Here is a 15840-nt window from a genome sequence, read left to right as displayed (position 1 = left end):
TGCTCATATCAATTATTCACTCCAGCTTGCTTTTTTCTTTTTTACTATCCTAAATTCTTGAAACGCAATCCGAAATAAGGCCTCAAAAAAAGGGACGAGAGAAAACTCATTAGGGCCAAAACTATATATCTTTATACATGCCTATAATTAAACACATGTCAATAATTCAATGTAAGAAACTGAATGTAATTTAGTTTAAATAGTTGGAAACTCTTTAACTACAGAGGTAATAAATGAAGGCAATTTGGTCCAGGACTGAAAGTGGTGTTGGACTTTCATCATACTTTAATTCCATGCAAACTATGATGCAATATACACTTGCCAGTCCTTATCTGAGCTGAAGGGAATACTGCCATTAGCATGCTCAAGGAAAATATATCAACGTGTTGGAGCAAAGGAAACGGCCCACAAGAAATCTCAAAGCCTCATCATCGACACTCACCACTGATCTGTCACATCATGTGCTATGGTGATACACGAGAGACTTCATCTTTGTCTTCGGTGAAGTCATTAGAAATGCAGGATGGAGCAGGTGCGCATTCTTGTGCAGGGTTGGAAGGGTAATATTACAACAAAAACAAAAGAAAAAACAAAAAAGAAAACACAGACCTGTCTGTTAAATCAATGTTTTCACAGATGAAAAGGAGAAATTCCTCCCAAGACATCAGTCTGAGGTCATGAACGTCACATGGGTAGTTCACAAACGGCTACTACGCCTAACGCAATCCATTCACTGCTGGTTTCCATTAGCTTCGACTTTGAAACTGAAAGCTTGACTTCCTGCCTACGATCATATTTGAACAATGACCAGAAAGTTTGAGAGAAAGCCACCAGCTGTGCAGATCAACATGTTACTACATTACCGAAGCCCTTCTGCTATGAAAAACATCTCTCGTCACACCTTCCCAGTATTTACCGAGGGAGTTCCAATACACCTGGATACAGGTAAACACGGCCGTGGTGCGAGACAGTGTCAGCGCGTGCGCACGCGTGTGTGTGTGTGTGTGTGTGTGTGTGTGTGTGTGTGTGTGTGTGTGTGTGTGTGTGTGTGTGTGTGTGTGTGTGTGTGTGTGTGTGTGTGTGTGTGTGTGTGTGTGTGTGTGTGTGTGTGTACCTTCAGGTAACCCATCACAGCAGGACCTTGTTATATCTTGCTACGCACAGATAAGATCTGCCTTTGCGTTGCCATAAAGAAGAGTCATTCCACAAAAATGTTTTTGTGTGCCGAGATGAGGTCATGTATTTACAAGACATCATGACACTACAAACAGAGCTCACCTGTAAGTGAGGCCTTGCGGTCATTATTCTAAATAAACAAACCTACACTGTAAGTCAAACATAGCATTAGGACAGAAACTGGTGCAGAGCTAACTGGTTAATGCAAAACTAGGCTGAAAGGAAAGAGGTATCTTAAGCAACATACTGCAGGGAGCAATACCAAAGGTGGTCAGGCAGAGTGCATCTTTTCCCCACAGGCAACACAGAGATATTTTTGAACATGTTATTTTGATAAAAACACTGCAAAGGTTGAAAGGATAACCAATAAAGAATTACTACAACATCACAGCCGACCAAGAAATGAAGCTTGTGGGGGGGTGAGGCGTGGGGAATATTTTGAGAGGATGATGAACCTATTGCTGCCTTCAGATGGGGTTGGTTTTACTGGGTTCACCAGAAGAGTCCATGTGAACACATCCCTCTCGTGGTATTCATGACCTTTGAACTTCTGAATGCTTAAAGTTCACGAAGGCCATAGAAGTTTATCTATTGTTAGATTGTGAGTTAATATATAGCAATTTTAGTCGTACAGAATTTTTCTTTGCAATTTAATAACACGTCTGAGGAAAACGTTGATGTTCCAGACAGCCTCATCTTTTCCCTCTGTCATTATGCCTTTCCATTTCATGCATTAAGTTTCCCGCTTGTTAGCTGGCTAAGTTGTTAGCCTCTGTGGCTTCTAGACGCCGTTCATGTTGCCGTTGCATAGCAGCAGTGTGCTCATGACTTAACCACTCGAATACCAAGCATACCGTGAACACAACATCCCATGTCGAAACGACAAGCTCACGAGATCCATTTGGAAGCAGCATACAGCAGTGACGCTGTAGAAACAACCTTAATTGTGAACATACAGCAGGATATAGTTTGAATAGTTTGAAGTACATACAAGTGACCATGTGACACCAAAATGATACTTTTTAGATACCTTACTTTCAAAGATATTTCTTACAAAAACTTTTCTTTATTTAAGCCAAATTCCTCATAGATTAAATGATACACGGAGCTTTGCCTAAATAGGATTTATATAAATTATCTGAATAAGTAAACAGGAATCTGTAAATACTGAAAAATAGAAGGAGTATACAATGTTCTAAACCTGATGCAAAGTTTCAGAGCAGATACCTAGCCCTAACTGTGCCCATTTACAACACACAGAAAGTAAAGGGTGGACTGTTTGTGTTGCATGTGGACCACAAGGCAAGGGAGGGCCTCTCAATAGGTCTGATTTGTAGTTTGATGGGGAGCTGTCACACACAAGTCTCTCTCCCTGTCATTACCCTGAGAAGGAGTAACGATCACGCCTATCAGAGCCGTGTGGTTGGAGGATGTGTGGACAGTCGAGATGAGTAAGGAAAAGGCAGGAGGGCAGGATGCAGATTTACAGCTGATTCCCAGTATCTTCTGAGCACCTTTGGGACTTTTCACTTCAGCTGCCTTTAACATAAGATCACCAGGGTGATCTTTGGCATGGATACACGAGCATCTACATACTGGCAAGGCTGCTGAGTTTACATAAGAGAGATAGGTTGGCTACCCCCCGGGATCAACAAAGGAAGGAGGGTGGGGAGGCATGATGAAAAGGGAGGCTGGACAAGACTGCACAAAGACAAGTGTTTGTTAAAGAAGGACAATTCAACAAGAGGCAGACAGACACTAACACCAAGTCTGAGATATGCCAAAATTTAAGTGATCAAACAAATGCTATGAATAAAACACAGTACTGCATGTTGTATATTTGAGGTGCTTCCAGGTTTTACTCGGCCAACATTCCTTGGGAACCGGGTAAACCTGCATCTTGGAGCAGGGCCCAGGTCTGAGTCAAACACTGCATATAAAACCGCAAAGAAGAGGGGAAATCTGACACTGAGAATGTGGCTTATCTGTTCATCTCTATGGATGAAGAAAGTATCCGCTTCAGTCTCTTTGTCATCGGGGTTATGGGAAGCATGGCAGTCTAAATTGTACACGTGATGAAGATTCACTAGTCGTGTGCGCATGTGTGCGGGGAGCTCACTAGGGCTCAATACCTGCATTTGGAGCAACAGGCTCACCTAATGTTGCTCTTTTTGAAGGGCTTTTCTCACGTGCATTTTAAACCAATAAAAAAAACCTACACCTACTTTTCCTCTCTCACAAGTTCATGCTTCCACTTTATCTGCTCTTGTTCTGTATCTTCAGTCAAAACAAAGCAGCAGTCTAATATATAATCACTGATATTTCTATATTTAGCACGAGTTTTACATGATTTTCGAGCGAATCCTGTAATATAAACCAGAACTGGCCAGACATACCCAAAGGAAGATGTATTTATTTTGGAAACTGCTTTTATTTCATGTCAACACTTTTGTCATATATTTGTAGAATCATTGCAATTATATTTTTAAGGCAATGCTTTCTGCAAATGTGCTTTTCTGCTCATCGATGTGTATTTGTGTGCTGGGAGCTACCATCTACCCATGAGCAACAACGTTTGCTTGTTTTGCTTGGAATGTGCTTGATCAAACACATCTCCATTCAATGACAGGCCTACCGCCAAGCCTCTCAGCGTGAGGGACGGCTCTGTCAGATCCACCTGCCTCTCCCCTCTTCTATCTGTTGATTTGGTATCTCCAAGCCCCGAGGCAGACATTTTCTCTGTCTTGCCGGCGTCTTGACCCTCCTCCTTGGCCCTGTCCGGGTCCCTTGGCTGAGGCACCATGTTATTTACTGCCCAGAGAGCTCTGTGTGCAGAGAGTCAACACGGCATGGCTGGTTGAGCAAGAGAGCAACCTGCTGCTCACACACACACACACATATTCACAGATGTGCACACTGCACAGACGCACACACGGTCACATGACCATCCCAGGGGGACAGAGCTGTTTACCATGCTACAATCACTACACATGGTAGCATTGAGGGTCATGAGCAGAGCGACAAACAGACAAAAACATCAATAACGCCAGCAAAAGTAAAGTGACACAAAAAGTTACAACAAAACAGGAAACGAGACGTTATAGATTTGATGATGTCACACAGCGAGCAGAAAGGGGAAGTTAACCCTGACAAGACATGACAGCATTCGCTCAGGTGAACTTTACGGTCAGCTGGACTCACTGGGGAACATGTCCTTAGGTGGACTAATCTCTGCATGGACAATCTGAGATGAGGTGGTTCAATGTACCCTCTGACTTGAACATGTTTAGGTGAAGGAAGAGGGATTCAGGCTAAGAACACATGTGCCACTCATTGACCTCAAGTTATTTCAACGGCATTCCCTAAAAAGGAGGACGGTGGAGGAAAGCGAATGAAATGCCGACCAATTGGCGATAAATCATTCCTTAAGGGATATGTCTCTCGAACTTCCAGCAGGGGTCAAAAGACTTTTTCAACGTCAGTCCACAAATTTCTGTGCAGTTTTACAACACAGGAAACAAAAAAAAAGAGTTTTTCAGGTGCTATTAAAAAAAGGAAATGTCTAAAGATCTAAAAACAGGACTGCAGTGAAATTCCTCCTCCAAGCCCACTCATTCCTCTCAGTAATTATAGCCCCTCAGCTGACAAACTACAGGTCTGTTGTGCTTGTCTTTGGCTCCTCGGATAAAACAGGTGGAGGAAAGGCTTGTGTATGCTGGGCTAGATGCCAGTCTCTTACTAGTTCTGCCAGTCAAGTACACATTATACAAACAGAACACTGAAGGAGATACTCTACAGGAACCGTAAAAATATACTGTCGAGAAAATTTCATAAGAAGGAAAACATTTTCTTTGTATCGCTGAGAACCTGTAACGTTGTACAAGAGACTGAGTACAGGATCGTACGCAAGAACAACAGAATGTTCTCCTTTATGAAATCCGGTGGGAAAAAGTTTGCCACAGTAAACTTGGTAAGGATGATTTATTCAGATGATTTGATAAATTGAAAACTGGGCTGACTTTGGATTGGGAACAGGGGTGTGAGGGAGGATGAGGGAGGAGGGTGTGAGGGATGTGAATGTGAAGCAAGGAGGACTGGATCAATCTTTTATCACTGCAGTGTGCTTTCATCCCTAATGGATCCGACATGAGCAGAGCGCAGCACTACCTTCCGTCACATTGCACAGGCTGGGGAAGGACGCACGGAAAGTACAAGAGAGCAGGAGAGGTGGACAGAGCAACACATGAGAAAGAAAGACTACCTTGAACGAGAGGGAGACAGAAAGTGGTTCAAACCACCTCCCCAAAAATAATCACGACCCCAAACATGCAAACATATTATTTCAACAACATGCTGTCATAGCGTTTCCAATTACCTCCGGGCCTGAGTGCATCTGCAGGAGTAGGGAAGCTCTGCTGATAAGAACGGCGAGAAATTAAGTCACTTCGCAGCATGAAGAATGACTTAGAAAGTTTCCATCAAGAGTCCCAAGAGATATCGTGCTGTGCATGGGCAGACTTGCTCTCCTTGCCGTGCGAGCTGAGTGACAGACAGACACACTGACAGAGACACAGACAGACTATTCTCGAAGAGGAAAGGAGTCCATCTGTGTATTCGAGCAGCAAAAGAGCAGTAAAAATAACATTGCAGAGAACAAGGCACAACCAATCTCTGAGGACACTCAGCTCTCTCCCTGCTAAACAGGCTCATTCATGTGGTAGAAAATAAGAAATATCTCGGCAGTGAGGGAGACACAAAGGGAAAAACTGAGAAAAGAAGTGGTAACTAAACAAGACAAAGAAGAAAGTTGAAAGATTTATAATGCAGTCAAGCACTGGTTTTCACTTAAGATGTAAAATACGTAGTACTTAAAACAGAATGGACAGTATATTTGTAGTATATTACGTCATCATGGCTCTGCTCTGTCCAAACAGAGAATTCAAACAAACATGGCCAACTGCCTTCATTCTTAATATGATAAATAAAATTCCTTTTTATCACGATGTATATATTATTGGCGTAATGATGTCATACCATTAGCAGTGTTTCAGGCCACATCACCCACCCCGACTTCCTACATTTTGCTGATACCTCAGGTCAGGTTACCTGGCGCAGCGCTAGTGGCAGCCTGTTGCAGCAGCTCCCCCCTGAGAGCCCCCCTGCTGTAGCGAAGAAATTCCCCCTCGGGGATTAATAAAGTGAAATAAATTTAAAAAATAAAATAAAATAAAAAAAATAAAAATAATAATAAACATACTGTAATTAGCAGCTGTAACAGTTTTTGGAATGCAGAGTCGGTATAATTAAGGACAGTGGCATTAATAACCTCACACATTGCAGCCCAAATCTTAAATTTCATGCAGTTTAGAATGGGAGTGTGTGACCCAGGTTGTTTTCTGGAGCAGAAATTAACAGATGGCCCCTGAATGCCTCACATGCTACAATTTATCAATGTTCTCTAAACATTGGAAGCTGTAGGACACTTTCCAATTAATGGATGTTCCCTAAATGCCTCTCATGCTTTAATAGATGATAACTTGCCAGCTGCTCCCCGAGATGCCTCACATAGACAGGTATGAGACTAAAACTTGGTTGAATAAAAGTGAAATAGGGCTTCCTAATGTAAAAATTACCCAAGTTGAAATATAGGGATTTAGCGTATATAGAGCCAGGCTGCCCAGGAAGAGGATACGTACTCTATAAATGGTAAATGCTGGGGCTCAGGGACTCTGATAAGATTTACTCCGGCATAAATGTTGCAAAAGTCATGGTAGATATTGAAATTTGGTGCCAAATGACAATTACTATAGTAGATCATACTGAAACAATTCAGTCAGTGCCATAAAATGGACATCAGTATCCAGTCCTATCAGCACATATTATTATTACATTAGCAAAGGTCAGCTGGGACTGATACATTCTATTGAAAGTTACCCACTGCACATACACATGACTGAAACAGCAACAAGTGAAACTATTACACTGGTAAACAAGAGCAAACAATGATCATATGAATTAATTGGAGCTATTAAAGCAATAATATATGCTCGAGTCAAAATGGTCCACTTGGTTCCTTCTCCTACAACCATCTGTTATTCTGACATTATCTCTCTGGAAACAAGTTAACTGTGTGAAACACACAAACTGAGATACACAATTATACAAACAGCATGACTGTGAAACTCTCACAGTGGGGGGGGGGGGGTTCCAATCGATGAGCCTGATTGGATAACAAATACAGCCTGCTAATGAGCTCCACTGTCTGACACCAACCATGGTGAGAATTTTTAAATAAGATGCTAGCCATGCATGATGATGAGTCAGTGTTTAAATAGGCTGGCTTAGCGTGCTTTGGTGCATTCAGCTTGAGCTGTGTTGGCATTTTGAGATGTGTAGCACGTTAACAGTTAAAGTGAGCTGAACTCTGCCCATGTCCTCCATAAATGAATCTTTAATCCTACAGCGGTAAAAACCTGTGTATAAGAGACTGCCTCGACTTCTCTCTCAGTTCTCACACACACACACACACACACACACACACACACACACACACACAAAAAGAAATGCACATGGAGGCTGGCTCATTGACTCAGGGGAAAACTCCAAACACAAAAAAGTGGGACAAAAAAAACAAAAAAAACACAAGTGCACAAAGAGGGAAGTTTCACTCAAACAGGTTTGAATCCTTTTGTCCCGTGAACATTTTGGGTGGCGGGTGTCTAACATCAACAGGTACATGTAAAGACACGGTTGAACTCCACAAAGATCTACTGTAACACAAAAGTCTCGTTGTTTCTCTGCACCCTCTAGAAAAAAAAATATATATATATTCCCACAAAGAACTCGCACTTACTAATAACAGTGGCTCTCTTTACACGCATGCTGGAACAAACGGCGAAGCCACAGACAGAGATCGGCCGACTTCAGGGAAAACTTCCTGACACTGACATTCAAACAAGGCAATGGCACATTTGAAACAACCTCTCTCAAGAAGTCCTTACACTCACCGAGACGGAGAGAGGATCCCTTTCCTTTCTCCTTTTAATGATTTGAATTTCCTCTTGTCTGTTTGTATTCTCTCCTTTCCTCTGCCGCACTCGGGGAAATCCTTCACTTCTGACAGGGCAGCTGAGCCGGGTTGAGCGGCCGGTGTGCGCGGCAGCGAGCGAGCGAGCGAGCGAGCGTGTACAAGAGCGGAGGTCAGAGGCAGTCAGCCGTGTGGTCACAGGGAGATTTAAAGGATGTGTCGACTTGTCCGCCGCTCTGTCCTGCTGCCTTTTTGTCGCCGGCCGCCTCAGGAATGCACTTCTTACTGGGTGTTCTCACCACAGCCAAGATCTGAGAGACTGTGGAGTTCTCTCTCTCTCTCCCTGTCTGTCTGTCTACACCCCTCCTCCTCCTCCTCCTCCTCCTCCTCGTCTCTCACCCACACAGAAACACACCCTCCCAATCACTCCTCTCTTTCTCTCTCTCGCTCTCCTTCTCCCCACCCTTTCGTGCAGTGCTGACAGATACCACCCCCCCCCTTTTTTTTCTTTTTTTTTCAGGTAGCAGAAAGCATATTTTCTGCTTCGCCGTTCTCCCCCCCCCCCCTATCAATTTTTTTCCCTCTGTTATTCTATGTGTATTCTATATTTACCAATGACACAAAGGACTGTTTGTAAGAAAACTCGAGAGATAAGAGCCCTGTAAACTCAAAACTCTTTGCATGGAAAGGAATTTGCATATCTGTGTTGCTGTTTGTACATCAATATCCTGAGGCAACAGACATCCACCCTTCTGGCCTCCAGGTACACGAACAGCTGATTACACAAATGAGCCTGTCAGGTGATTTTCCTCTTCCTTTTCCTGAAATGAGGTCATAGTCCGGCAGACCAGGTGCAACTGGCGAGTGTATGTGCTTGTGTCTCAGTAGGACAACGCCCTGTGGGAAAATGGGTGAAGGAAGCCATTTCAATCTGTCCGCTCTGGCGGCAACACATCTGCAAAACAAAAGCCTAATGAATTATAAGAAAAGGATAGAAACTGTTCAACATTCATTTATAAAAGAATGCCATGATCCTCCTGAACAGTGGTCCTATCTCCACAGCCCCCCTCCCACACACACACACACACACACAAACACAGGGCCAAGACATGCGTGACCAATGGGTCAGGCAGAATGTGGAGGAGCCCCACAGCATGAGCCACAACCCCGCTCTCTCTCAACAACTCCTGTCTTTATCCCCACATCTCCCTCTAACTTAAATTGAAACCATTGTTAGCCCTTTCTTTTCTCCCTTACCACACCCCCGCCCCTAAACCTGAAACTGAAGATTGGTTCGACTGGACATGGCAACAAGCAGACATCTTGAGGGAGAGGGGGGGGGGGGATTTAGGCTCAGACATAGCACATAATAAGAAACAGCTCATATTTTAGCCCGAAGACTATACTAACCTGTGAATGATGAATAACAAATCATATCAGCAGCGTGCTTTAAAAGCCTGCTGTTATTAGCTGTTATTGTAACATTGCATCCTGTCATTGTACAGAACACTGGATTTTTAAAGGCAACACTGACATCCATATCTGTAATTCTGAAAACAACATATCAGTGTATAATATTCTCTTCTTTTTTAAATAAGCACATAAGATGAGGAAGAGTTAAGGCTTCCTTAAATTTGTTTGTAAAGAACAGGGACCGAGATAAATACTGAGCAAACTACTTCCTTGTGCTCTGGTGGATAAACTATGATATCACTGTTTTTAACCAACCTCAAACATTCATATCCTGCAATCATTTATCTATCTTTATCTATAACGTGTATACACCAAAAACAGTGAGCATATACATGTGATAAGACATGTGATAAGACTCTGACTTTAACCTAAATTTTTCACCTGTTTCTGGCTAATTTGTGATTAGTTCTGCAATCATGGACACTGAAATCCTCCAAATTTTTGAACATCAAACTGTTACTTTCATTTATTTACTCATTTTTCTTGTGTGAGCCAAGGGACATGAGATGATAAATAATGAAACAAATACTTGTCACAATATGTGTGAGAATTCTGTGTCAAAAAAGTCCAAGAACAAATTTACTTTTAAAGAAAACTATATCCAGAGAACAGCAAAAAGAAAACATAATGCTATTTTCAGAATCTAATTTCAATTGCAGTTTCACACAATGTCAAAAACAATATTTTACTTCCCCCTTTACACAAAACCATTGCAGTTATGGAACACCAATGCAATGATTCAGCAGCAGCAGGCTGTCAACAATACCTGTGTAATACTTGCGTTTACTTTGGCTCTATTTGACATCAGATTGTATTCTGAACAAACTAATGAGGACATGCAGTCAGTGCCTAATAACTTTTGTGCACATTGTATAAAGCAGATGTTCCAAAAATAGATGTCTGGGATTAATTGCATTAATTTGATGAATTAAATCATGCAAACAAAAGACCACTGTGAAGAATGCTGCAGCTTTTAGCCAGGCTGAGTCACAGAGGCCCACCGAGAGTCAGTCACTTCACATCTACACGGACTGTTTCGCTATTCTGTCTATGTAGCAAAGCTTTTGGCACGTCCAAGAGCTGTGTTGTCTGACAAATCACTGAAACCACACTCTCGAATAAAAGTGGGGGAAGAGCCTCCTGAGGCTGTGCTTATAGGTACCAAAGGCCAGAGTGAAAAAAGTCAGAGGTGCCAAGGAGAAGTGACATTTTAAAAGCCGCCCAGAAATAGGTACATTTATGGGTCCTGACAGACCATAACCTTTCGGTGGATCATGTGTTTGTCCGTCCCCAGACCCACATCAAGTTAATTTAAGGGTGAGGATATTGCAGTGTGATGCGGATGATTAGCAGTCTAAGGCCTCCCAGACTTCGTTGACACCTTCCAGGCATTCCACAGGGCACCTCCCGCAGCTGTGCGCCCCCTCATCCCACCCTCCCCTGTCAAACGCCACATATCATCCCTCTTTTCTGTGTTACTCAAACATTCCTGCCAACCCCTTCCCTTCTCCAGCCCTCCCTCTGCATTCATCAAAGAAGCTAAAGAAAACAAAGATGAGGCCGAAAAAGCTTTAAATCCTGCGCTTTTCAGAGGGAAACCTTCCCCACTTTGATCTTCTTCGTCATTTCCCCCCACTGCACAACAACTGAAAATGCACTCAAATCCTTAACCTACCCAGCTACGTGACTGCTTTCAATCACCGCCTACTGCCAAGTTAATACCCCAACAAGTAAATGGGTACGAATCTGTCTGACTAGCAGCGAGCTAGCCATAACTCAGCTCAGGGGAGACAAGAAGATGGCCCTGAGAAAAAGACCGGTTGGGTCTGGCAGCAGTTCAATTGGTTCTGTGGACGGGAACAGAGAGAGGGGGATACATGACAGTGTCTTTGTTGCCCATTATTCACCAAGAAGGAATAGCATTAAGTTGCTGCTAAGGCCCGCCCCTTCCCGTCTTCCCTGTCCAAACCCCCACCGCTTAGTCTCTCTATTTATTCAGCCTTTCACTACAAACGGCCTCCAACAGGTGGCCAACAGGTCGCCGGAGACTGAAACCTGGATGGTGAAGAGGATGAGAACAGACTAGCTCTATTATGTACAAGCCTAAACAACTTACAAAATCCTGACCTTTTGTTGACGTCGGTTTTCATACTCATGGCAAGCAACACAAGGTAGTAATCCTCTGTTTGTGCCAAACATGCCTTAAGTATAGCGTTGCCGTCTCATTATGGTCAGGCCGAAGCTATTGCTCCTGCAGTGCAGCTATGTCTTGTGTGTCATTATGACAGGCAGGATGGCTTTTGCCATGGAAGGTAATTGCCCCTGTTGAGATGTAAATATAGTGCGTCCAACATCAAGCACGGACGAAGACTTTTGTTTTCTTCCCAGAAACCTGCCTCAGAAGATGAATCAGTTTGAAAGCGAATGCATGTCACCATATTATCTCGTTACGAATAACAACGGGCGCATTGATAACGACCCGCCGAGGTGAATCTGAGGACAGAGATGACACGTGAGTCGAAAGGGAAAATGCCAGGAAGAGAGCATCAACTGGACAAACATATACACCGCTTGTAAACAAACCAAACCCAAGGAAAAAAAAACAATGCAAACCCAAACATTAAAAAAAAAAAAACACAACACCCTGCAGCTTTATTTGTTTGTCTCTGAACACTTTTTTCACACCGCCCTAAAGAAGCACAAGAGAATCTCAGTTGCCTTCAGCAGCTTCCAAGTTGTCAGGACTTTGGCTGCACTCCGGCTCCCTTCCTCCATCGTCTCTTTTCTCCCTCTTTAGTCAGAACCAGCCCAGACTGGCCCCGGACAAAGTTACTACCATTCAAAAACACAGCTGCCTCTCACACGGCCCCATGTTGCATTTTTTTTTTTTGAGGGGCTGTATGCAGACGTAATTTCAGAGGTGAAATGAAATTTGGGACGAGATCCTTAGCCGTGGCATTGTCCTTTCAGGTGTTGGAAGTAGCTGCCTATACTCAAAATGTCTCTACATCCTCTTCAGCAAAGCTGGTGGTTTTCAACCTGCTTCAAGAAGTCACTCTCTGTCTCTTGAGATAAAGCTGTACCATTAGTATCACACTGTGCTGCTCCTATCAGTGAATGGAAATCGGATACAACCAGATGGTATGGGGGAGAAAGCTGGGACTGTCAGAGGGCCCTTCATTCAAACACACAGGTTAGATGGGATGTTGACGACAGGCCGAGGAGCCACCTTCATTTCTTCCACGCAAGAAGTCCTACTGAGCTGGGGAATAAAAGGAAGTCAAAGTTCAGTCAACAAGAAGTTCCTCCCTCCAGGACAAAAGGGGGGACCCAATCCTCAAACTACAGGATTACAGGGGGGGGTTGAACTGCTGCTTTAATGATGATCTCAGAAACAACAAAAGCCCAGTGAAGTGGGGAGCTGGATGGACAGGAAATCCAGGTTAGCAACAGGGGAGCTATCAGGTGGGTGCGGGTCAGAGGTGAACAAAAGCTTTGTAAGCCCCACACAGAGTGAGAGTGAGAGAGAGCCCCCCCCTTCTGGACACACTCACAGAAGCCCAAGTCTGACTGTCTACACCTTTCTCTAAGAACATCTGTTTGTGGAGCCTAAATGCTTTTCCCTTTGTCCTGTATAGACTGAGATGTCACCTTCAATTTTCTGTCCACTTATTCTTAATATTGTTTACACTACTGGTTTGTTCCACTGAGTGTCTAGGGGAAAGGACTAACCAAACACCTGCAGGAACAACAGCATTTAAAAGCTTTCACTGCACCAGGCCTGTCATCTCTCTCCTTCTGTGGCTTTACTGGATCAAAGGAGAGCTGTAGCTGTGTTATAGCAAGACACTCTTTTTGTAGCTACAATCATGCACTTTAAAGCACACATTCAAACGGCGAAAATGAATGCAAGCATGTGTGCACACAAAGACATGATGACACCCGTGCATAATGGGGTGGGATCTCTCTAATCATACCATTTTTAACAGCAGAGATTTTACTTTGAAGCACAGGATGTATGCAAAACTGATTCACCACATCTTCAAGTACAGACACTTAAAGACCTGTTGAATTTTAACGAGGCCGGTGAGACTGGCATCACCATCTTTATTCGGGTTGTAGAGTGTTTTGAGTGTGCTGGAGTGGGCATGTGCGTGAGACTGAATTAATGACGTACGTGTGTGTGTGTGTGTGTGTGTGTGTGTGTGTGTGTGTGTGTGTGTGTGTGTGTGTGTGTGTGTGTGTGTGTGTGTGTGTGTGTGTGTGTGTGTGTGTGTGTGTGTGTGTGTGTGTGTGTGTGTGTGTGTGTGTGTGTGTGTGTGTGTGTGTGTGTGGATATGGCAGATTACTAATCAGCGCTTAGACAAAGGCCATATGTGTGCAAGTCTGTGCATCTCTCCCAGATCTCTCCCACATCTCTCCCACATCTCTCTCACATATCCCCCTCCACGTCTGTGTAAAACCCTATCAGCAGGAATGTCAGGATTGTCGGGTCAGCAGTGGTGACATCATGGCAGCCAGTCAGAGGCAACAACACGGCCTGGGCACCAGTTTCCTCCTAGTTGCATCAGCAATGCAATACCAGGCTGTGGATCAATGACACCCACTCCAGCTCTGCTTCCTGCTCACTTTATGACTCTTTAAACACTGAATACAGACAAGCAATTGTGTTACACTGAAAAAACAGCATATTCATAACAGTTTGTTTGACCTGACGGTGGAGCCTGAAATCAAATCTGCTTGCCTGTCCGTAACAATAGACTTGAAATGCTTGATGGCCCACTTCATCCCTTCAAAGTAAACTGGCGGAAATACCTTAACAAGCCTTGATGAATGAGCTTATACAACAGAGCCTCCTGAATTTTTTTCTTGCTTGAGGTGGTCTAAGGTCAGCAGCCTTACATAAAACGTTTAAGTGTTTAAAATGACACAAGAGTGTAGCCTGAGGGTAAGGAAACGTGGTGAAGAAAAATATACCGTTATTGTATAACAGCATTATTCTTGCTGGAAACAGCCTCATCTAGATGTGTCAAACTTGTTTTTAATGTGTCCCTCATCTATGTGAGGGTCAAGTGTCAGCAAACAGATGCTCGTGTGTTTGTAAATGGGAGTGTGTGTGTGTGTGTGTGTGTGTGTGTGTGTGTGTGTGTGTGTGTGTGTGTGTGTGTGTGTGTGTGTGTGTGTGTGTGTGTGTGTGTGTGTGTGTGGTCAGAGTATCCTCCAACTCATCAGATAAAGTGCACCTGAGGGCGTGGCAGCGAGCCAGTTTTCAGTGTTACCACAGTAACCAAACGCAGAAGTAACCACCTGGTCGGTGGAGCCCAAGAAGGGGAGCTCAAAGGGCACCACTTCAGGATGGTAACCGTGCCAGAAAAATCCTCTCAAAGTGGCCCAGTTCCCAAACACAACCCTTGTTGTGTCTTGAGCCATAATGAGTGGAGCAGAGCTCATGCACAGCTGTTGAATCTTTCATGGAAGATTAGAAAGAAGAAAAAAAAAAAAAACTAAGGTTACAGCTCTCATTACAGCAGAAGAATAACTTCCAATCTGTGTTATATCCACATGATTTTGGTCATGGTTTATGTTGTTGGACATCAAAAAGGCCTTCTATAGTTGCCTAAGTTCAGTTCCATATCATAACTAAGAGTCAATGGCTTCAGGCGAAAGGCAATGCCTTGATGACGGCTGACAAATGCTGACTCCAAAAACTCTCAAACTCCAATTGATTCCCATTCAAAAAGCATCAACTTCTTTCTCATGTTTTTGGACGAGCCATTACAATTCAATCAGTATACTGGTAGTCATTTACAAATGATTGCTCTGCAAATGAAATTTGATGGCTTAGAGAAGGATTTGACATCTGCCGTGTGGCCATTGATTGACAAACATGATTGACTGTTTGCCCCGCTGATCTCCTCGCCTCCCGGACTGACACTTTCTAAGACTTCTGAAACCTTGATTTAGGGAATAAACTGTCATTTTTCTCCAGTTTGTGGTTAAGCAGTTACCACTAACAAGACCCTGACAGAATGTTTGTACTTGACTACAGACCTATCAGCACAATATAACTGGACCCATGAATGGACCGGTCAGTATTTCCAGTAAGTTTGATATAGTTCACTTTGGTCCGAGGTAACGTGATAAGAGTGGGAACACCCTGCTCT

At 43.5% G+C, this 15840-nt stretch overlaps 1 protein-coding gene across 4 annotated transcripts in view; it reads right to left on the bottom strand.

Moving 5' to 3' along the window:
- rassf7a (Ras association domain family member 7a) overlaps window positions 1–15840 on the bottom strand; it is a 35927-nt gene that overhangs the window by 14043 nt on the left and 6044 nt on the right. The window contains exon 1 of one of the 4 annotated variants that reach the window (XM_069701880.1): window positions 8184–8596. The exons of 2 other annotated variants lie outside the window; for them this stretch is intronic. The gene's annotated coding sequence lies outside the window, so the exon portion shown is untranslated. Of the gene's footprint in view, window positions 1–5551; window positions 5755–8183; window positions 8597–15840 lie in introns of those variants that run through there. One more of the 4 variants, XM_069701882.1, reaches the window with a different exon arrangement.

Source organism: Brachyistius frenatus, unplaced genomic scaffold (assembly GCF_029030835.1).
Source record: "Brachyistius frenatus isolate BFR_SWC_R1_liver_20210118 unplaced genomic scaffold, ASM2903083v1 Contig_39, whole genome shotgun sequence".
Lineage (NCBI taxonomy): Eukaryota > Metazoa > Chordata > Actinopteri > Embiotocidae > Brachyistius > Brachyistius frenatus.
The sequence above is the reverse complement of the archived record's forward strand: the minus strand, read 5'-3'. Positions and strand labels throughout refer to the sequence as shown.